Here is a 24401-nt window from a genome sequence, read left to right as displayed (position 1 = left end):
ATTAACAGTGTTTAAAGCATGAGATGAAGCTCTGCAAACACTTCTGCATACTAGAATAAAAAAGAATGGGAAAGTGTTTGTATTTATTTTATATGAACAAGTGGTTTCTAGGGCATTTTCTTTGTAATGTATCAAAACATGCATTGTTTAAAAGTACAGGGCTCCGTCCTTGAAGACACCTGCTGAAATCACGCCCCCCCCCCCATCAATCCACCAGTTTAATCTGAAAGCTGAATTCCTGCCAGGTACAGTGTTCTACCCCTTAAAACCACCACAATTCTGATTGCCAGTACGTGCTGTACTGCATATTGGTAAATGGTGTAAATGTTACAAGTGCCGATGTTCAAGCTTAACAGATCCGATAACCCTGCATTGCATTTGGAAATCCAGGCAAGTAAGCCATGGAGAAAAGGTTAAGTTGGAAAAAATTATGCTTAAATAAAGAATTTAGATTAAACAGCCTAGTGCTGCCATGTAAATGAGTTTAAAATAGTAGCCTTCCATTGAGCTAGTCCCTGAAGTTATTAAGGGTTTTTACAGATGATTATAGCAATTTGCACGCCTGTCAGTCTGCTTCTGTACTGAGCCCCCCCCCCCCCCCCCCATTCTGTAAGAGAAAGTAAGAGAAAGTAGATTCCAGTGTGCCAGCCTATTGATTTATCCACATGCCATGTTCCAGCTGTAAAGGCTTTAAATAGCGATGCCCTTTATTGGCCAATTTCACTTTTGCATGTGACTCGGTAGGAAACATGGGCCCTATCTTTATTTTATAAGAAAAATGACCTTTGCAGACTACCAGATTATTATTATTATTATTTTCAGTCTGTTTCGTACCTTTTATTATTGCTGTTAATACGCGTGTAGAAACCATTTCAGCAAGTAGTTTTTTTTTTTAATATGTTTTTTGAGTTGGAAAGATGCATATGTTCAGGGGTGATGGTAGTTTAAATGTTACATGTTTAGACTTGTGTCTATGCCTGTGAAATACAAATGCTGGCCATGGTGTTTATACACTTTAAGTACCCACTTATTGTAGGCTCTATTGGAGTGCTTGTCTTGAGTTATGAGTGGTTACTAAGCATTCCCAATATGGTCAAGTGTTTAAACATGGCTAGTGGTAGCTCAGCTGTGCTTCAGGTTTGTGTGCAGATTAAAGTGACTTCTGTTGCTGCTCTGGCAAACTGAGGGGATTTACAAACTAGACAGAACAGCAATATTACATGGAGATAGTATGAAGGGCTGCACCTTGGGCCCCCAAAGGCTTCATGTGGCCCTCGGACAGCACTATGTTAACCACTGGTAAAGAAATAAAACTAATTAAAAATAAAGTACAGGCAAAATGCAGTGGTGAAATAAAGGCGAGTCTTTCAGGAAAGCAGTGTTTGTTTGTTATTAGCTCAAGTGATTCTGAGCAAGGTCCAGGATTGAAAAGGCTAATCCTGTAGTGCTTTGCTTTCGAATCACTCCTTTACCAAACTGCCTCTCAGTCAGCTGCTGTTTTATAAGAGAAGACTCTGATTTGATCCATTGCAGCAATACTGGCCTTCAGTCTGCACAGCCTTGGAAAGGAAATTGGATTTTCTATTAGTCCCTCCACAACAATACAGCATTGCGGTCCTCAAGATGGGAGACCTCCTTGTCTTTGTTCCTCCTCTACCCTAAATTATTCCATTGAACCAGTTTATCCTGCCAGGTCTTCATCAGTTAATTATTTAATGATACCATAAAACCCAGAGGACTCTGGAGTGATGCACCCCTGATTTATATACTGCTAGTTATTTTTAAAATGAAGTAAATTAATCTGTGATGCACAAACTCCAGTAGGGGGCAGTGTAAATATGTGCCACAATTGTAAGGCAGTAAATTAAACTCAGTCTGTTTTTCCAGGAGCTGGCTGCTCTCAATCTAGGTAGTGTGTCATTTTGAAGATGCAACAGTATCAGGTAATGGGTAATTTCAGTGCTGTGCTGCAAAGCTTGTTTATTTCAGGAATTTAATTAGATTATTCTGCTTCAGTGAATAATGTGTTTATGACGAACAAAGGCACCTTCAGGGAATTTAAATAAGAATCTGACTGATTTGAATACCTACATGTTACACTTGCATCCACAGATTTAAGACCTTTACTTGTAGTTAGGTTTGAAATGGCATTGCACCATACTGGGGAAATAAAATACATCGATTGGTTTGTAAAACACAGAGTTTAATAAATAAGTTTATTGAAATCATGCGACAAGGAAACCCAAATAACTGATGTTAAAATGTATATGTATGTATGCATTGATTGAAAGCATAGACTTGTGCATATGAGAGAAATCATATGTTAAATATAATGTTAGTTTGCAAGATAATATGTAGTCTTTTTATATGAACATGAGTTGAGCTTCAGAACCTCCTCTGGTATGCATTTTAGTTATCTGTGAAAGACAGGGTTTGAGTGATAAAGACAGACCCGTTCTCACAGAGCCCCTGTCTTCTCACTGGGGCGTACAATTCTGATGGGTGGTTTGCTGGAGCAATTCTACCAATGCGTCTGAGTGATTGCTTAGAGGTTGGAAAGTGCTTTTAGACATTGCTTGATCTGAATGGCGTTGTGTAAATGTCAGTTAATTTCTCTTCCTTGGAAACAGAATATCATTTTTCCTGTATACTCGACGTGTGCATGTATGTAGGATTGTACTGTATGTACAGCCAAAAGTTTTGCATCACCCTATAAAATGTACATGTCCTTCAAAGTGCTTGAAATCTGCTGAATAATGTTACATTAACATATTGAATTGCATACCCTGTTGTAGTTGTCCACATACTTAACAAAAAACTGACAAATTAAAAATGTGACATTTTGAAATCTAACATGAAATGCTGTACTACTATTATGGCTTCCGGTAGACTTTTGCGATATCATAGTTTTTTCGATTAAGATCTAAATGATGTTCATATACTGTGTGTGTGTATGTGTGTGTATATATAGGGCAGCTGGCTTTTTGAGCTAATAATAATTAAGCTATATATATATATATATATATATATATATATATATATATATATATACACACACAGCTCTGGAAAAAATTAAGAGACCACTGCAAAATTATCAGTTTCTCTGGTTTTACTATTTATAGGTATGTGTTTGGGTAAAATGAACATTTTTGTTTTATTCTATAAACTACTGACAACATTTCTCCCAAATTCCAAATAAAAATATTGTCATTTAGAGCATTTATTTGCAGAAAATGACAGCTGGTCAAAATAACAAAAAAGATGCAGTGTTGTCAGACCTCGAATAATGCAAAGAAAATAAGTTCATATTCATTTTTAAACAACACAATACTAATGTTTTAACTTAGGAAGAGTTCAGAAATCAATATTTGGTGGAATAACCCTGATTTTCAAGCACAGCTTTCATGCGTCTTGGCATGCTCTCCACCAGTCTTTCACATTGATGTTGGGTGACTTTATGCCACTCCTGGCGCAAAAATTCAAGCAGCTTGGCTCTGTTTGATGGCTTGTGACCATCCATCTTCCTCTTGATCACATTCCAGAGGTTTTCAATGGGGTTCAGGTCTGGAGATTGGGCTGGCCATGACAGGGTCTTGATCTGGTGGTCCTCCATCCACACCTTGATTGACCTGGCTGTGTGGCATGGAGCATTGTCCTGCTGGAAAAACCAATCCTCAGAGTTGGGGAACATTGTCAGAGCAGAAGGAAGCAAGTTTTCTTCCAGGACAACCTTGTACTTGGCTTAACTTATTTTCTTTGCATTATTCGAGGTCTGACAACACTGCATCTTTTTGTTATTTTGACCAGTTGTCATTTTCTGCAAATAAATGCTCTAAATGACAATATTTTTATTTGGAATTTTGGAGAAATGTTGTCAGTAGTTTATAGAATAAAACAAAAATGTTCATTTTACCCAAACACATACCTATAAATAGTAAAACCAGAGAAACTGATAATTTTGCAGTGGTCTCTTTTAATTCTTTCCAGAGCTCTGTGTGTGTATATATATCTATATATATATATCTATATATATATATATATCTATATATTATAAAATTGTCTCAATCCTACACTTCTAGGTGATGCAAAACTTTTGTCTACAGTTGTACGTGTAATCGGGCACAGGCTGGACGAGAACCAGGGGTCACTCACACCGCAAGCGAGCACCTTAACCTCTATGCAAAAGTGCCAGGCTCCTGCATGCCTGGTTATAGAGATTTTTACCTCATCTCACCGATAGCAGCCATAATCCATAACAGCAGTGCATCACACAGCATGTCGGGTGTGCATGGCTTTTCTTCAATACAAGTACATGAAAGTGGAACCTAGTACAAGCAGCTACAGATGTCCAGTCCTTTTGATGACCTGCCCGCTGTATGAAGTAAATACAGGTTTCAAAAAGGGAATATTTCTATTGTGTATGAGAGTCTGGATTCATAAAAAGTGCCGAATCTGCACGGCTAGATTTATATTCACAGTTTTCTATTGCCTGTTTCAAAGCTTACCTTTTTGTGGCTGTTTGAAACAATGGTAATAACTGAAAGTGCTTTGAACATGCTTGATCAAAGCACCCCATATGGGAAATGATGAGGGAAAATGTAAAATACCGTTTGTGCTGCATCCAGTTTAATTATCAAACTTAGAGGCTAGCTTGATCTATAAATCACATTCTGCACCTTCAAACTATTATAGTTATGAATATACAATAGCTTCATAGTGTGATTCAGACTTGCACATGTGCTGTCATACACTGATGCATAAAAAGAAATATTTCTGAAAATTAAAATATCATTGATGCCTGAGTTTTTAGTATTGTAGAATGGATGGAGTGTACACTGTTCTGTAGATTAATTTCTGCCACTGTTGTATGCTTCAGCCTGTCCTTATCAAAGTCACACCAGAGTTTGGATCTTTAAATAATGAGCAGAGAGAGATAGGAGACCTACAGGCCTGATCACAACATGTGACCCTTCCTTTAATCAGAACTAACCCGAATGTAACCCTCTTCGTACTGGTCTAAAATAGCAGGGAGCCCCTTGCTTCACTCCTCTCTATTGCCCAACCCGTCCTATCAGAGGCACAAGGACGTGCTCTCTTCAGGGATCTCTCAAACAAATCGGGTCCCGTTCCCTCTGGGTAAGCGTGCGCCACATACATGCACTGTGCTGGGGTCTCCCAAGGCAGAGAAAAGTGTGAACTGCTCAAAACAATGTTACATTTGCATTGTGTTTGAGCTCTCTTTTAAAACAATGTTACATTTGCATTGTTCTCTTTGAAAACAATGTTACATTTGCATTGTGTTTAAACTCTCTTTTAAACAAAAAGAATATTGGCTTCATTCATAGCAGATGCTTCAGTCTAGTTTCAGAAACTTCCTGTCTGGTTCTGCTGCATTGGAATAATTATCATGGTATTCTCCCAAATGGAATATCAATACAAATAAAAATAGCAAAAGCAATGTAGCCTGGGATCTTTTGTAAAGTACAGTGTGTGCAGGAGTGCTTCCTATAAGGCAGGTGCTAATGCAATATTATACTGTATGCACATAATAAAGAATGGAGAGACAGGGAAAGGGTTCTGTATGTACTAGATTCATATCCTACTGACAGTCAGGGGTGAGGGGAAGACAACAACATCAATCTGATTAATGAGTAAGGTAGCAAGCAAGATTAAAGCATATGGGCTGCATTCATTTTCTGTGCGTCCTGCTTTCTGGGTCACTCAGTGTTTAATGAGCTAGTTGCATTCCTCGTAGTTCAGATTCTTATTGGGTGAGGCCACCGTTTGCCCTGATTACAACCGTGACACTACAAGGTGCTGGAAGGTGTCTAATTAATATTTCACACAATTGTGCACACATGTAGGCAGAGGATTGTGATGACAAATGCATCGTTCAAGTTGCCCAAACATGCTCAATAAGAATGAGATCCGTAGAGTGTGTGATGGCCGTGGAAGATGATATATATATATATATATATATATATATATATATATATATATATATATATATTTTTTTTATTAGGATTTCCTAACCTGTAAAAGGAGTCAAGGACAGCACTAATCGACAAAGAGATACAGGGAGCTCCACGGGAGATTAGCACAGGCCAGGAGAATCGGCCCCATTGGTGATCTGCCGGTGTTAGAGGACGTACAGGTAATGTTTTATTCAGATGGATTTCATGACCAGGTCTTCATCGTTATACACAGTTAATCACTGTATCAATGGAGGAGCCCTGTCCAGGAGGGGATGCAGTATTACTATGCAGCAGCAGCACCTCCTGTAAAGACAGCACATTGCTTACTGAGCATACTTAGAATACTGATGCTCAGAACTGTGCAATAGACATACTGTAGAGCGTGGGTCCATTGATGCAGCATCACAAGTAGAAATGCTGTGATTGTAACCTAGACACTCGAACTGACTAACAGCTCACTGAGTTTCTTAGACCCCATCCAGACCCCAACCAAGTGACTTTCTGCCAACCCTGTAGTAACTATGCATTCACACCACTGTACAGGAGAATGTGCTCTCTGTTCTAGCTGGTTAACTATGCATTCACACCACTGTAGAGGAGAATGTGCTCTCTGTTCTAGCAGGTTAACTATGCATTCACATCACTGTAGAGGAGAATGTGCTCTCTGTCCTAGCAGGTTAACTATGCATTCACACCACTGTACAGGAGAATGTGCTCTCTGTTCTAGCAGGTTAACTGTGCATTCACACCACTGTAGAGGAGAATGTGCTCTCTGTTCTAGCAGGTTAACTGTGCATTCACACCACTGTACAGGAGAATGTGCTCTCTGTTCTAGCAGGTTAACTATGCATTCACATCACTGTACAGGAGAATGTGCTCTCTGTCCTAGCAGGTTAACTATGCATTCACACCACTGTACAGGAGAATGTGCTCTCTGTTCTAGCTGGTTAACTATGCATTCACACCACTGTACAGGAGAATGTGCTCTCTGTTCTAGCAGGTTAACTATGCATTCACACCACTGTACAGGAGAATGTGCTCTCTGTTCTAGCAAGTTAACTATGCATTCACATCACTGTAGAGGAGAATGTGCTCTCTGTCCTAGCAGGTTAACTATGCATTCACACCACTGTACAGGAGAATGTGCTCTCTGTCCTAGCAGGTTAACTATGCATTCACACCACTGTACAGGAGAATGTGCTCTCTGTTCTAGCAGGTTAACTATGCATTCACACCACTGTAGAGGAGAATGTGCTCTCGGTTCTAGCAGGTTAACTGTGCATTCACACCACTGTACAGGAGAATGTGCTCTCTGTTCTAGCAGGTTAACTGTGCATTCACACCACTGTACAGGAGAATGTGCTCTCTGTTCTAGCAGGTTAACTGTGCATTCACACCACTGTACAGGAGAATGTGCTCTCTGTCCTAGCAGGTTAACTATGCATTCACACCACTGTACAGGAGAATGTGCTCTCTGTTCTAGCAGGTTAACTGTGCATTCACACCACTGTACAGGAGAATGTGCTCTCTGTTCTAGCAGGTTAACTGTGCATTCACACCACTGTACAGGAGAATGTGCTCTCTGTCCTAGCAGGTTAACTGTGCATTCACATCACTGTACAGGAGAATGTGCTCTCTGTTCTAGCAGGTTAACTGTGCATTCACATCACTGTACAGGAGAATGTGCTCTCTGTCCTAGCAGGTTAACTATGCATTCACATCACTGTAGAGGAGAATGTGCTCTCTGTCCTAGCAGGTTAACTGTGCATTCACACCACTGTACAGGAGAATGTGCTCTCTGTCCTAGCAGGTTAACTATGCATTCACACCACTGTACAGGAGAATGTGCTCTCTGTTCTAGCAGGTTAAATGAATGATTCAATGCCCCAAAAGTGCCTGTAAAAATATTAACTGTTGCAAGACAAGAGATGCATCAGTGTTTTTGTGGAGGAAGGTTTTGTGTGTGTGTGTGTGTGTGTGTGTGCGCGTGTGTGTGTGCGTGCACACACCTCCTTTGAAGAGAACGTTTTCTTCAGTTTCCTGTGGAAAGAGGTGATACAATGCGGGTCCTTGAATTAAGCTGCACATTTCCATTTGATCTTCTAATTACAGGATATTATAGAGTTCATTACCCATGCAACCTTGTAATTTAGAAGCCTTTAAAACCAGGGCTGCAGTATCCAGACAGAATGAATTACAATGTATTCCACCTCTGTCATTCCAATTGACCCTGTTCCAGTGGTGTAGCTAGGGGGGTGGTTTAAATTAATTATTCAATACGTGGGGCAAAAAAAAAAGTCAGCCATGTGCAAAAATCTCGACATCCATCACTCAAAACAAATACCTACAAATTGTCTCGATTTGCAAGAAAAGACTGAGCTTTCTAATTAACGATATATCTGTGGCTGAATACGACTGCTGATCCCCTTTGGCATGTCATATTGAACCCACACCGTTGTGATGTAGGCTTCTGTGGAGAAGCAGATGTCTTAATGGCACTGATCACCAGGAGGTGAATGATGAAAGGTTTCTGAGGAAATCTGCTTATTACAGGGGCATTAAAGCCACTAAGAAAAATGAAAACTGGCTCCCGATCAAACACCTGATTAATATTTACACGGTGTGTGACTGGAGGACAAGATCAGATCATTCTTACCACATGCTGTTGTTCCCCTGTTACTCAAGTCTGAATCTGTAAGAAACAAATGGTGCATAAGTACAGACTCTTGCTGTGCTATGAGTTAGTAAACTCACATGTGAAATGGCAGTGTGAACTCTAGACTCCCCCTGGATTGCATCCACCACCTCCCTGTAGTTATCTTAGGGTCACACCTACAGTAACAATAAGCACTTTTGTATGAGTACCAATACATTTCCACTCTACATGTTAGGAAGCTAGTTGTTACCAGTTAATAAACCACAAAAGATGTCCCTTCAAACCCAGTGGCATGACCAGCCAGCAGTTCAGGTGAGAAATCTTTGTCGGTGTGAATGTTGTAACAGAAAAGACACTGCCCGATACTTCTTGTTTGCCTGCTTCTTTTAATTATGACCGTGTTTCCCATCAACGAGCCAGGCTTGTAACAGAGCACGTGGGAGGAATTCACTACATGCTGCCATATCCATGCATCTCATTAGTGTAACACAATTCACATGCAAGCGTGAGGTCTGATTTGCCAAACAGTTGTGCTTGATCACACTCTTGGCTTGTTACATTAGACCCCTTACACACTTGCAGATATAGTCATCTGCAGCATGTTGGTTGCCTACAGTAAAGTTACAAGATACCCACAACACAAGAAGAAAAAAGACTAAAGGGGAAAACAAGTTGTCAATGTAGTAGAACCCGCACAGCCATAACCCCACCATTGAATCCTACTGCAGTACACTGTAACATTGCACAGGATTAGAAGACACAGCAACTTTAAGTGGTCCTGTCTGCAGCTAATGTACTGGGTAGGAAACAAAAAATAGATTCAAATTGGGTCCTGTTCGTGTTTTACAGATGGGTGGAGAAGATGTGATAAGCCGTTTCAAGTGAGATTGGCTCCCCACTGTAATTGAGATTCCAATTGTTTCCGCTCAGTACCAGAAAAACGATTCCTTTCACCAAGCGCTATGTGATCACAAAGCACAGTCATTAATATAACCTCCATACAGTATGACCATCTTTGGATTCAAGCGGCATCTGTCTCCCAGAAAAGAAGAAAAAAAAGATAATGAATCACTGACTCCCAAAAGGGAAGCGGAAATTAATAGTTTTGCTCAGCTTAATTAAACAGTCTCAAACATCCCGATTTGCAATGTGTGTTTAAATTTCCCCGGTGTTGCAGTTTTACAGTATGTTAATTCTCAGTGAACTCTGGCCCTTTGTGTTGGCTAATCCCTTGTGAGTGGGGTAAGGTCACAGCGCAGTGTGGAGAAGGAGTTTATACACATTAGCATATCAGAGAGATGCTACTAACAGCGACTGACACCACAAAAACTTTGGCAACATAAAACTTTTAACGCATTCAATAATGCATACCCCTTCCCTACAGCCTGAAGCAATGATTAGGGTAGGACGTGCTACTGCAATTAAACACTCTCTGGATCCTCTTTATATCGTGTGGCTCATTTCCACAGTAAATGGTCCCTTTTATGAAAACTAAAAAATTAGACTTGGGGATTTGGGAGTTTTCCGTAATTCCTCTTATAATTTAGTTGCGTGTGTGTGTGTGTGTGTGTGTGTATACAGAAGATCCAAATAGGGACACTTTTACAGTATTTTTGTGCATCAACACTATTTGCTATATAAAAAAAAGAAAACTAACTCCCATTCTTAGTAAGTGCGATTGATTGACTCAAACTGGTGGTGTGTCCAATGTGGTCCTGCTGTTTTTTTTAAGCAGGACCAGACTTGGTTATCCCTTTCCACCCAGTCTCTTCTGTCTCCTGCGCTCCTAACACGAGACCACGTGCATCCTCTTGGGAGACCCTTGTGAAATATACAGTATATATAATGCAGCTTCTTAGCACCTCAGCCCGCATGCCTCTATGGTTGCTTAGCAATGGGAGGTGAGATCTCATTGGTCCCTCCTGTATTTTAGGAACAGGTCATGCTGTGGGTTTCTATAAATATATGTACTGAGGGGGATGAGTTGTTATCTACTGTAACACAAAATAAGCTGAATCCCTCCTGTATAGGAATGGGTTGTGTTTTCAATAAAATGCCATCTTGTTATTGCATTATTAAAGTAGCTATCTCTATGATTTATATTCAGCTTCACATACTATAAAATATATGCTGCATATAAAATGGATAGCCTCTTGTGAACGGGCGGGGGCGGGGGGGGGATGGGACGACTCTTTATGAAAATAAAATAAAATTTGCTTAACAAACATGACAGTGCTATGAATATCATGACATGGTCCTTTTAGAGTTGTGAGCCTGTTAGCGCGCAGTGTGATATACTGCAATATATACTAGTAATACAGTACAGCAAATACAGCATTGTTCAGGGTTGTTGCTTAATCATGCAGCCAAGGCAGTTTAAGGCAGTATATCAGAGATCAGGAGGTCTTGGAGAAGCTCTTTCAGCTCAACCTTAAAGAATATCAGCAGCTGTGAGACGAGCCCGAGACAAGCACTTCTTTATCTGCTCATCCTCCTGGAAGGGATGACTGCTCCCTGACTTCCCACGACAGCTTTCAGATTCCCATCGGATCCTGGACTTGCTGCTGTTTGGTCAATAGAACTGATTAAAGAATCCATTTTCTGGAACCTTCCTATTGAGGTCATGGCTTTTAAAGTCGTGTACAGCCTTGCTTTCATTTACAGCAGGAGACCTTTGATTCCACAGTCGGGATGCAGGTTCCACTGTGCTGGCTGAACAGACAAGTTAGTGACTGGTGGAGGATAACTTACAGAGCACTCTGGGCTTGATTCTCAAATCAAAGTCAAAGTCAAATATGATAGAAAATGACACCAATACCCCATGTGAAAAAGAAGCAGGAATGGAAATAAGACTCCTGTTGCATAGCAGGTTCACTCAATCCAGGTTTTACTACAAGCTTGATTAGCCACACTGTATAGATAACAAGCTGGGTGTGTCTTGCTAACCAGGACCTGCTATGCAATGGGAGTCTTATTTCCACCTCTGAGAAAGATGTATCAATTGTATATTGATTGTATACAATCTCTGAAATGTTGTTTTCTGTGATATATTTGAAATGTATTGTAAACCTGATCCATAACTATTTTAAATACAACAAAGCTAAAACAACAACAACATTAAACGATAATCAGGAATCTTTGCTGTAGAGAAAATCACTTTATAGATTCCCTTCTGCTCTCTTCTTCTGGCTGTGCTGACAACAACAACAACAAAACAGCATCAAACCAGAAGCAATGCAGCCGTGTGTATGAAAGGATGCTTCTCCGGTAAACAGAGCTGTCATGTTTGGCTGATGTGCCAGCCTGCACATGCCAGGGCTGTCACATCACAGACTGCTTCCCTCCCGGTCATTTTCAAAACGCAGATATGAATCAGAGAGCAAATCCGATTCAATCTGAACTCAGAAGTGTAGTTTACCCTGCGGTCCACGGGGTTTAAATCCACAATTCCACTGCCAATAAGAAATGGTCTGGGAGGATGTGCCTCCTGCATGACTGACATCCCGGTGATATCTGCAGCTCAGAGCCATGTGTCGGGCTGTCCGACGGGTCCACTAGAGGAATGCTTGTTACCTTCTGGTCGTTTCCTCTGATAAAAAAAGCCTTGTTCAGATTGCTCAGTAGAAATGAAGCCAACAGATTCTCAAAGTTATTTCTTTTGTTGTAATTAGAGCAAAAAAAAACAAAAAATGACAGCCCTTGGTTGGCTTGTTAAATAACATTTTTTTAAAAGTTTTTTTATATCAGTTGATAGCTGACACTATCATAGGAAGCATGAAGTTGAAGCCCAGCCCCTTTATATTGCATTGTATTTTGAACTGTGTCGTTTCAAAATTGGTTGAATGGAGAGAAAGGAGATACTATTTGAATCTAAGAGGGTCTTATACTAGATTACAGGTGCAGTTTTAATATCAGAACTCTGAAATGGCAGTTAAGCGTAAGAGATGGGGCACTGATTTGCTGGCCCAGAATTCGAACCAAGAATGTTCAGCAGGACAACAGCAGTGATATTTGGAGGAATGCATCCCCTCTAATGTACTGCATGGCTTATAAATATTGAATCATCAGTGGCTGCAGTTTCAGGATTAAAAATAGATTTTCATGTTTCATCGATACAGACGGTCCTGAGACTGCTCCCTCGCCTGTGCTGTAGTTGCATTGTGCTGCAGCTACTACAGCTTGAAATGTCACAAACCTCTTTTCAAGCAGTCCCAGTCCTGGGCTGGCGATCCTCAGTGTGAATGATGCAGACGCTTCCAAGGAGCTGCCTCTGAGCAAACACTCCTGGTAACAAGAAAACAAGCGAAATCCTTCATCCTGAATGCTGACACACCACACCGCCTGTGTCTGAAGTATGTAATGTACCAAAATAAACGTATCCCTGAACAGAACATCATCCCAGCTTCAAATACATCCGTCCCACAATGACTGTACAGCGGTACACTAAATATGATACATGTACTACCAATGCAGTAACTCTGTTTGTTACTGTAGTGCAGATTGGAGCCCCGCAGTCTTTAAAGTTTTGAAGTATGAAATGTTGTTTCCTCTTTGAAGCAGAGCTGAGGGTCGATAACGTAATGAGCAGCGCTTTCACGCATAAGAAACAGCGTGTTGTTTTTGTAATGAGGGTAACATGTACAGGACAGAAGCATAGCAATTATCAAACATTCAGTAACAAAAAGAAAAGCAATCATTGTGATCTTTAAGAAATAATTATATTGAAATTATGTTGAAATAAAGGCAATTATCTTGTCAAATGCTTTTTCTTGAACTGAATATCAGTTATTTTTTAAATAAAGTGGATCTTTTAATGAATTGTGCTGGTTGTCTCAGAAATAAAAGAATAACAAGTCATGTATATAAATAATATACATTGTTACAAAGCCATAAGGCCAGTCTGGAGCCAATTAATAGTTACAAAAATGCATAACCTAGCAAAGTGAGGTATTCTGTGTGATATCTACTAATTGACAGGAAAGGAAATCTTGAAGCAAATGTCTGATCGATCCTGACTCTAACAAAGCCCTTTTCTAATCCAACTGGGTTTTCTTTGCTTCGTATACAGATATCTGTCTAATGAGCCAAACTAATTTACATACATACTGAAATAGAACTGACCTCCAGCATAAGGTGACCATATGGCTCCATATTCAGCGGGACAGTTTGGGATAGTTCAGGCATTTCAACTCACAACCCAGTGCATTCTGGTATGTTTTACCTGTCTCAGGTACCATTCTTACCTTTAAGAGAAGCAGGACTACGCTTACCAGAATGCATTGGGTTGTGAGTTGAAAAGCCTGAACTGTCCCAAACTATCGCTCTGAACATGGAGCCATGTGGTCACCTTACTCCAGCAGCATCTAATGATTGACACATCTCTCGTGGCTCCTCTTTAGTGTTATATTGACATCTTCATTTCCTCATCTTTAGTTTCTTAGCTGTGTGCGTGTGTTGTGTGTCTGTGAGTGTGAGTGTGTGTGTGCGTGTGCGTGTGCGTGTGCGTGTGCGTGTCCGTGTGCGTGTATATCCCACCTTTCCCCAGAGTATTATGGGATGTCTCCGCCATTGTATAGAGGGGCTTGGAGCAGCATGGCATGGAGAAACTCTGGGTCCCGCCTGGCTGGAGGAAGAATTAACAAGTAAATAAATGTACAATACCTGATATGTGTGTAATGGGTTTAATTAATTAGCACTCTCAAGCAACCAAGCTCAAGATCCGGAAAGTGAAACACAGTCGAAAAATAACAACATAACACAGTATATAGTCTGTACATTTTATCAAAGTGAGTTCAGTAATACACAATAACAACACAACACAGTTATATAGTTTAGCAATGGATAATATTCAGCTAATACTTCAGCTTCAATGTGACATGCCAAGTATAAGTAAAAGCAAGCATTCAACACTTATTTGTCTTTCTTTAATAATAGCAAGGCTCTTAAATCAATAATCAAATAGCATGAATAAAACATGTAGAAAGGATAACTGTTTGAATATATAGATATATATGAGTCAGGTTAATGATCAAAATACAAACTCAGTAAATTCTAATTAACAGGATATTATGAAATCGCAATCAATTCTTAGCAATTATATATATATATATATATATATATATATATATATATATATATATCCCTTAATTAGAATTCACGGCACCTAAACTTTACACCCATTATATTTGTTCTTATTCATTGAGTATTTATTCTAACATCAATTTCAATTAAGTAGATCGCTTCAATTATTTCCACTCTGTCTGACTATGAAATTATTTCAATCTGCTTTTACACTGGCCCCTGGTTTATACAGTACACACCCTTTTACTTTATAACTCTCCCTCTCTGCTTATATATACTGTATATGTGTTACATTCCCACATATAGACTGGGAATACTCAATGTTTGTCTTGCAGATTCGCTGCAGGGTATGATTCAGCATCTGGGGTTCCACTTGTGTCAGAGGCCATTACTGGTCAGACACACCCAGTCTCATTCAGTGTCTGGTGAGAGTCTCTTGCTGTAGAGTGTGTCTGTATTACTGGTCAGACACGCCCAGTCTCGCTCAGTGTCTGGTGAGGATCTCTTGCAGTAGAGTGTGTCTGTATTACTGGTCAGACACACCCAGTCTCACTCAGTGTCTGGTGAGAGTCTCTTGCTGTAGAGTGTGTCTGTATTACTGGTCAGACACGCCCAGTCTCGCTCACTGTCTGGTGAGAATCTCTTGCAGTAGAGTGTGTCTGTATTACTGGTCAGGCACGCCCAGTCTCACTCAGTGTCTGATGAGGATCTCTTGCAGTAGAGTGTGTCTGTATTACTGGTCAGACACGCCCAGTCTCGCTCAGTGTCTGGTGAGGATCTCTTGCAGTAGAGTTTGTCTGTATTACTGGTCAGACACACCCAGTCTCGCTCAGTGTCTGGTGAGAATCTCTTGCAGTAGAGTGTGTCTGTATTACTGGTCAGGCGCGCCCAGTCTCACTCAGTGTCTGGTGAGGATCTCTTGCAGTAGAGTGTGTCTGTATTACTGGTCAGACACGCCCAGTCTCGCTCAGTGTCTGGTGAGGATCTCTTGCAGTAGAGTTTGTCTGTATTACTGGTCAGACACGCCCAGTCTCGCTCAGTGTCTGGTGAGGATCTCTTGCAGTAGAGTGTGTCTGTATTACTGGTCAGACACACCCAGTCTCGCTCAGTGTCTGGTGAGGATCTCTTGCAGTAGAGTGTGTCTGTATTACTGGTCAGACACGCCCAGTCTCACTCAGTGCCTGGTGAGAATCTCTTGCTGTAAATTTGACCAGTGCTGGCAGGCCAAATCAGTTCATTAATTTATTGCTTCAACATTTGTTGACCTTTCTCCTCTTTCTTCGATGGCGATTCAGTTGGTCAAGTTCTCTTTACGTCCTCTTTGTATTTGTTTCTTACAATTTTAAGCACATTCTGGGGTGTTCCTTTTGAATATTGTGAAGAGCTGGTCGGTTAGGCTGTAGTCTGCTGCTCTCTTCTTCCCTGCATGCTTTGCTTTGCTTGCTTGCTTTGATAGCCACATCCTTTTCTCTGACATATTCGTTCATGCTCGGAGCTGTTGAAACAGTTTTGCAGTTCAAGATGTTACGCCTGTGCTTCCCTTTTTCTGACTGATTAAACAAAGAACAGCTTCTCCCTTAATTAGAAATATTCCTTTTGCAACATCCGACCTTGACAACCAGGTGCATCCATGTTTGCCTAGCTCTTATTTATTCTGAGCCTATTCCAGCCACAGGAATTCGGGAGAGCCTGTCTCCCCCCAAAACTTATCGGTGTTACCATGGTGACCAGGCCATTTCATTATTTATAACCTCAACTTGTCATGGCGACCAGGGGCCTATTCTCTCCAACCTACACTGTTACAAACTTCTGGCTTTCTTTCTTGTGCTAGATCATAACAGCAAGTTTAACGTTTTAAATACTCTTATGGTCCTACATGACAGTGTCCAGCCAGGTGCCATCATTCAGGTCCCTTATAAAAGTTGAACACAGTATTTTTGCACAGCATTGTATCCGCCCGTCCCTTATTAATTAAATAATCAAGGCAGGTGCAGAAATGGGATTAGAATTACAGTAGCGTGTTGCTGCCACCACCTTTAACTAAGCGTGAAGGTCCGGTACAAATAGAGTCTCTAGATGAGGGCAAACAAGGCAGGGCAACGACACAGGAGGTTCAAACTCAAACAGGTTTCTTTTTATTGTACAAAATCTAAAAACAATGTATAAACATACAAGCTAATTTACCTGTAAGTATGCTAAATAAAATTCATAAAGAGTTTTAATAAATGTGAGGATGTTGGCTCTAACAAAACACTGCAATGAATAAAAATAAAAAATAATAACCAAAAATGCAACTAAAATAATAAAGCTCTACCATGCTTTCACTGTGCTTTACAACGAGTATCTATGCTTTACCATGCTTTCACTATGCTATAATGAACTTTGCTCTGCTTTAACTACAGGAAGCATTTATAAGGGGTGCCACAGTTGCAACCTTGCTTTGCAAGAATGTCCAGTAGCACTTCACATTGTGTCTCTAATTACTGTGTATTTGCATAGTAGTTACTTAGTAAATACATGTGCACTTACACATAATTACAATGTTATTATGCATAGTTTCAGTTAATATGTTTTTGCATGCTATAACCCTAACCGTAACCCTCACCCCCCTAATCCTAACCTTTTTCTGATACAATTGTGTGCTTACATATATCGTGCAGGAAGATCTACACACTGGTACATTGTAACTGTGCATAACAGCATTGTAATGATGTGTAAGTACACATGTACTTACTAAGTAACTACTATGCAAATACACACTAATTAGAGACACTTCATGAAAAGTGTTACTGAATGTCTAATGGAAATCCAAGATTGTGGATTGTCTGGATCCTCCACTTGGCAGCTTATTGCTCTGCTGTCAGTATTTTTTTTTCCACAGCAGCACAGCAAAAGTGAATTTAAAGCCCTCATATACTTTGGACTGTATTTACTGAAACAACTACTCTAACATTGCAATGGAACTTATTTCATGATTAATTAGTCAGAATGAAGTGCTGCTGAGAAAAGAAAAATATTTGTTGTAATTATTCAGAAGCCAAAGTTAATTAGTGCATGTCAACTTGAATTGCTTATCTGACAGCACATTAAATACAGTTGCTGTACTCATCTGATATGTGGCATAATATACTGTCTAAACCATGTAATGAAGCAACTTAATTGGATAAGTCCTGTGACAGAGCTGGAATGCAAACTGGATTTTTTGTTTCACGTTAAAATGAGTTCCTTAGGCAAAGCAATCTGTCCCCTTGGCAATGCAATCCGTCCCTTTTAGGCAATGCACATTCTGCTATTCGTAGCGTTATTATTTATGGAACGAGAATTTGAAATCCTCTACCTTCATGATTTGAGAACAAAGCCCTTGTGTTACTTTGATGCATTAATCAAAGATGGGTAATCATGGTAGTTACAAGTTTGACCTTATTGTGTCTTGTTTAACTTTAACACTTTTACATGCAGTCTTTACAGGGCTCACTGACAAGGTCCCCTGTTGCAGATATCACATCTTATATGGCTGTTCCTTTCAGGCCATTTGTGTATGTGTGAAGTGTTTTTGGTTAAATACAGTATGCATTTAACTCAAGATGGATCTAATACTCTATAAAATGCATAATGTTTAAAGATATCTAGTCTACACTTTTGCAGTTATTATTCTCCCAATGTAGTCCTCTACTTTCCATCAGATTTCCAGTGTTTTCATATTCTGGAAAATGCCACTTACATGCATGATACATTTGCATGAATATGTAACTGTCTGTTTCCCATGCTTCTAGTATCTATTTACCATGCTTTACAACAAACCCATTTTAGAAAGATGCAGACACTACAGTAAGTGGCAATCTGCTTCACCCTGAACTCATTCGGGCTCTTATCCAGTTGACAGCAGCTTATGATACGATAACTAGATGGTGTTTGGGCGTGTGAAAGCCCCTGAGAGACCTGTATTCATTGACCGTTTCCAGTTTGCATTACACACGCCTGCCGTTCTCATCAACAAAGGAAATAATCAGCTGTCACGCGTGCATCGGGATTCAAGGTGCTTTTCCTTCACAGCGTTATAAAGAATAACAAGCTTCTAAACAAGCCGTGCTCTCAATCAGTGACTCTACATACCACCGGACAAAGGCCTGTGGGAGCTGACTGTTTGCGGAATTGCTAAACAGGCTTTGGACTTGAGTTACTGATGAATTCATCTATCAGGTCTCAACAGGCGGGTTTTAATATGTGCTCATTTCTGGTTCAAGGTCTTGTTCAACAAAAAGGTATTGATCTAACATGTATCTTACAATAAGGTGATGTCTGGACAAGGCCGGCGCCAGCACCCGGGCAACCCAGGCAAGCGCACATACACAAATAAAACTGCAAATATGAATAAATGTACTATTTCTATATTCTATTCGAGCAGCCTTTAGGGCTAGAAATGTTTAGTTTTCTCTAAACTGTATGCATGCAGTGCAGTGCAGTGAAACTTTTCAGATCTCCCCTTTTTTCTTTTTTCTTTTCCTGCTTGCGTCCTGTTGCCTTAGTCCCGCCTCCTTTCACTCCCTATTGGCTTCCGTCCTTCCCTATTGGCTGATCTCGACATATAATTAAACAAATGTGCCAATTAAACACATTCTGTAATTGGCACATTTCCGTCATACTTTCCAACAATCAAGACTGTAATTTGACAAGCATTTTGTCGAGCCTCATTATCATAACGTCTATTATTATTATAACACCTGAACTATTACAATGATATGATTTTAAACCATCAAAAATGAAACCTGTTCAACCTCTGGAACCTCCAGATAAAAAGAAACAAAAATCTGGATGTCAAAAACGGAAGGAAAAGACAACAAAAAAAGAAAATAAAAAAACCGCAATAAGTACACTGTCAAATTTTCTATGTAAGTTTAAAAGCTAATATTTCTATAAAGTATGGGTTCTGTTTTCTGTACTAAGTAGGCTACAGTAAAGAAGAAAATGCTCTAAAATAATTTAGTTTTAATTAAAAATAATCTTTTACTATTTTCACTTACAGCAATGTGTAAAATGCAGCAGCATGATTTTATGTTACCAGTAGGCTAAAGTAAAAAGAAAGTGCACCACAGGTATTCATTTGATTTTTGTAAATGCAAACTGTACACATTTACTACTCCAGACATGTCTGGTTTAGCGAGGGACTACTGATTATGAAAACATATTTTTGATTTGGGGGGTGAAAGTGTGGGGGCCCACAGCAGGTTCATTGCCCGAGGCCCACAAAAACCTGGCGCCGGTCCTGTGTCTGGAATATTCTGGGATGTGGTTTGTTCAGTTATTGAACAGATAGAGTTTTATATATATTCCAATACCCTGAAATACACAACAGATTATAATAAATCCCAGTACGTGCCCAGTGTTCAAAATCATCAAGGCTTTCTAATCAGGGGGCATAACCTTTCTTCAGTTCTTTGGGGCCAGTAAAAATGATACTGCAAGTGTCAATTTCTTTTTTTGTGATCTAGCTGGAAATACACAGTTGCCTTTTTTGTCTCGGCACAAAGAGAAAAGGCAATTTTCACAGCCGAGGAAGCTATTAGCATTCAACAGACGCTCCCTGGTAATTCAAAACTCCATCTGCAGTTACAGGAATTCTCTTATATTCTGTGTCTGCCATAATAGGCTATGAAGTGTGAGCAGTAAGATGCAGAACTGCATTAGCAGAGAGCCCAAAAGCAGTACAGCATTGTCCCTGCTGAACCATCAAGATGACAGAGGAATTAGAATGAGGATTATTTTCATTCATGCATCAGCCCTTCCAAACAGTAGCCTCCTAGTACCCCCCAACACGTTGACTTGAGGAGTGACAACCAAGCTAAGTATAAAAGTAGACAAGTTATTTAAATGTGTGTATGCACCTATTTTTATTTTTGTAGTTTGAAGGGAAGGAAGCACTACTGCTAACAAAGCTTGAACACAGTCAGTGCAAACTCTGGAAGAATGCAGTAATCTGACACCATCAGATTTTATTTTAGTGAGATATTGGACATGGTTGTGGGGCTGTGGTAACTACACAATACACAGACAGAGCAGGAACCACACGTCTAAAGCAACGTGCTGACCTTGATAAACCTTTCCACAGTTAACGCAATATAAAACAACCAGACACTTAAAGAGAGCTGTACCATTGTCAGCCCTCTCCCCCTCTGCCTTCCCAGTACAGGGTCGTCAGAGTTGTACCATTGTCAGCCCTCTCCCCTCTCTCTCTTCCCAGTACAGGGTCCCTGCTACATTCCAATCTTATTCTCATGATTTTACTCTGCAGTTAGAACCAGTGCATTAGCTTCAGCACCATGGACAGAGACCATCTGAGAGCATGGGAGGGTATCCCAGTGGCAGGAGTCATGAGCGCTCCCCAGACTGTGCTAACTTATCCTGTGGTGGGGGAGCACTCACACACTCTGTATGTTTTGTAAAATAGCCAGATTAATTTCTACCACCATGTTCCATTCAATTTGTAACATGGGGTTACTAGGTACAAATAAACCACTGCAAATTAACACAAAAGAACAAACTGATTAACAGAAAATCCACTATTCTGAATTAGCTACAGCACTTTAGCTTCTGACTTCCTCAGGTTGCAGACTTCCAAAGATATAAACGATTGAACAGAATTTCATAGAAATACAGTAATCCATTGCATACCCATCTGTGGTGAGACCAGAGTAAAAGGGCAGCTATGTAAAAAGTCAGATAAATGAATCCTGTTAAATACCATTATACACAGCGGTAACAATTACTATATTCACACAATTACTGTTTTGAGATTCAGCTTTTATTAGGGAGCTCCTCTAAATCCCTTGTTTAGAAGATACAGGGTATTCATGCTTGTGACAGAGTAGCTGTCTGCCATGCGGGTGTGTGCATTCGCTGCTGAGTGACAGGCAGGAGATTGAGACGGAGGTTGAAACTGATACGCCCTGCGGGTGAACAGGATTTATTTAAACATCAGCACACTGAACACCTCACGTGACACTACCAGCAATAGCAGCGCACAGAGCACATACAACACAGGGTACGAAAACTTTAGTAGGATCTACAATCTCTGAACTAATCTTCTCACTTCAATAATAAACAAACTCCGGCTACTCGCCCAGCTGCTTACTCACTCTTCAGTATCCAACCCCCCTCTCTCTCTCTCTCTCTCTCTCTCTCTCGCTCTCTCTCTCGCTCTCTCTCTCGCTCTCTCTCTCTCTCTCTCTCTCTCTCTCTCTCTCTCTCTCTCTCACAGAGACAAACACACACTTCAGTGAATTTCAGCTTCTTTACCCCAGTTGGCTTTGGTTTTGCAATAACCCTGAGGTGAATAAACTGAACCTTTTTATTCGTGACGCCCCGGTGGAACACACCTACCTGCTGATTAGATTCCACAGCCGGCAATCACACACAGCAGGCAGGCTCTCCCAGGAGTGTCAGATACTTCATTAATTAATTGCAATAAACACACACTGTTTACAATATACATTTACACAAAAACCCCTCTTCATGCGCAGGGCTCCTGCCCTGCCATAGTGCTGCACACGTGGGTGACGTTGCTGAAGAGCTTGATCATGGCGGATGTGATGGGCGGATACACGGCAGATTACTGTATGTATTTTTATAAATGTTTTGTATTGCTGCTGCACTCTACTGTTCTTTGAGAAAGGGTTTAAAGAAACAACAGCTCCACACCTTGTTATAAAAGATCACAGCCTCATTAACGGCCCAGTGCAATTACTCTTTAATTACTATTTAATTACTCTTTAAAGCCTAATGACTTTTGACAAACGTCTTCACATGACGCTACCTCATCAGCTGTTCTACATCGTCCAATTAATACCACACCCGCTTCTATCAGGTCTTTGTGACCAGACCCCTAATGCACTAATTTGACATATCTCTGGATAGACACAGTATCAATCCTTGGAGTGTTGAGATATGTAGTATATTATGGTAATGGTATATCTAGTATTTTATATGCCCTACACTGGTTACTAACACAGTGTTTCCTCATTCCTGTCCAGGCGTGGGCTCGTTCATCACACCCTCCCCCTGGGATTGCATTAGCATTACATTAAGATTCATCTCCGCTTGGACATTAAAATGAAGCACAAGATCTCTGAGACTGCAGTCTGTCTGCACTGCCGCCCTGTGACTGCAGTCTGTCTGCACTGCCTCCCTGTCACTGCAGTCTGTCTGCACTGCCTCCCTGTGATTGCAGTCTGTCTGCACTGCCTCCCTGTGACTGCAGTCTGTCTGCAGTCTATCTGCACTGCCTCCCTGTGACTGCAGTCTATCTGCACTGCCTCCCTGTGACTGCAGTCTTTCTGCACTGCCTCCCTGTGATCTCTGCGAGCTGCAGTCTAAAGGCTGGCAGTATAAAGATCTGCATGGCTTGGCACGGTTCATGGTCCTAGTTTCTGCGATGAGACAGCTGTAAACGGGACTTGGGTTTTGGGTCATTTATCACAGGGATTTATCGTCTCACTCCTGCCTCTAAGCGTTTGCAAAAAATATATATCGAGCCCCAGAATTGCTGTGCCAACAGTAATGTGACAGCAAGTGACAGGCGGTGTTAAAGGTCACACTCTCTTTGCCTATTCTTGCAGTATGTAAATGTGTTTTTATTGACATCTCTGTTTGCTTAAGATAAGAAAAAAAAGCCTTTTGAGAACAGGATGTTGACTTGTTTTCTGAAAGCCACCATCACAAGAGTAAAAAGTTTGAGTTTTCCTAATATTTAACTATTTAAAATCCTTTTATGCATTTTAGGCTTGAGCAGTGTGCTGACACTCATAGATGAAGCATTGTGTTACACTGAAGCTTGTGTTACAATGAACATGTTTATTTACAAAGTGAACAATGGTGGCATCTGCTAGCATCTTTTGTAATTCCACTGTATTTTCACATGTGAGAACAAAATACATGCAATTACAGTGTAGTTAAACTGTAGTTGCATTGTAGTTACAGTGTTGTTATATTGTAGTTACACTGTAGTTATATTGTTGTTACAGTGTAGTGATATTGTAGTTAGAGATGCACGATGTGAAGTATAAACAGACGTTTCCCTGCATGATACAGGAACGATTAAATAGTGAGGAGTTTTTCAGCAGCATCTTTTTAAATGAATGTTTTACATTCTGATTTGAATGCGCTAATGCCTGCATGCAGGTGTGCGTGTGTGCCTGTGTGTGCTTGTGTGTGTGTGTGTCTGTGAGTGTGTTTAATGAGATTCATATCAGATGCGAAGAAACTAATCCCCGGGAATTTTGTAATTTTATTTATAAGCTTTGGGATTACAGTTAATGCCTCGTCTGATAAAAAAAGTGCAATATCGGGGGGCTAGGTGGCTCAGGTAGACACGAGGAGCAATCAGAGGGAGACGGGGAGAAGTATTTTTTCATATGGATAGAATTTCAGAGTTGTATGCGTTCAATGACTTCTCAACCACTGTCACAATGGATTGACATCCACTCTCATCTTTCACAGAAGCATTTTTCTGTGTACGCAGTCAAACAGTCAAGCTGAACATTTAAACAGATGTCACTGTCTATATATTTACCTGTGCTGCCTGTAAAAACATAACCCTGACCTAAAAACTGTGGCTTCATATGAAGCTGTGCATGCTAAATTAAACAGCTGAAAGAAGTGACAGTAATTGTACTACAAAAAAAGAAAATAAAAGA

Source organism: Acipenser ruthenus, chromosome 30, assembly GCF_902713425.1.
Source record: "Acipenser ruthenus chromosome 30, fAciRut3.2 maternal haplotype, whole genome shotgun sequence".
Taxonomy (NCBI): Eukaryota; Metazoa; Chordata; class Actinopteri; order Acipenseriformes; family Acipenseridae; genus Acipenser; species Acipenser ruthenus.
The sequence above is the reverse complement of the archived record's forward strand: the minus strand, read 5'-3'. Positions refer to the sequence as shown.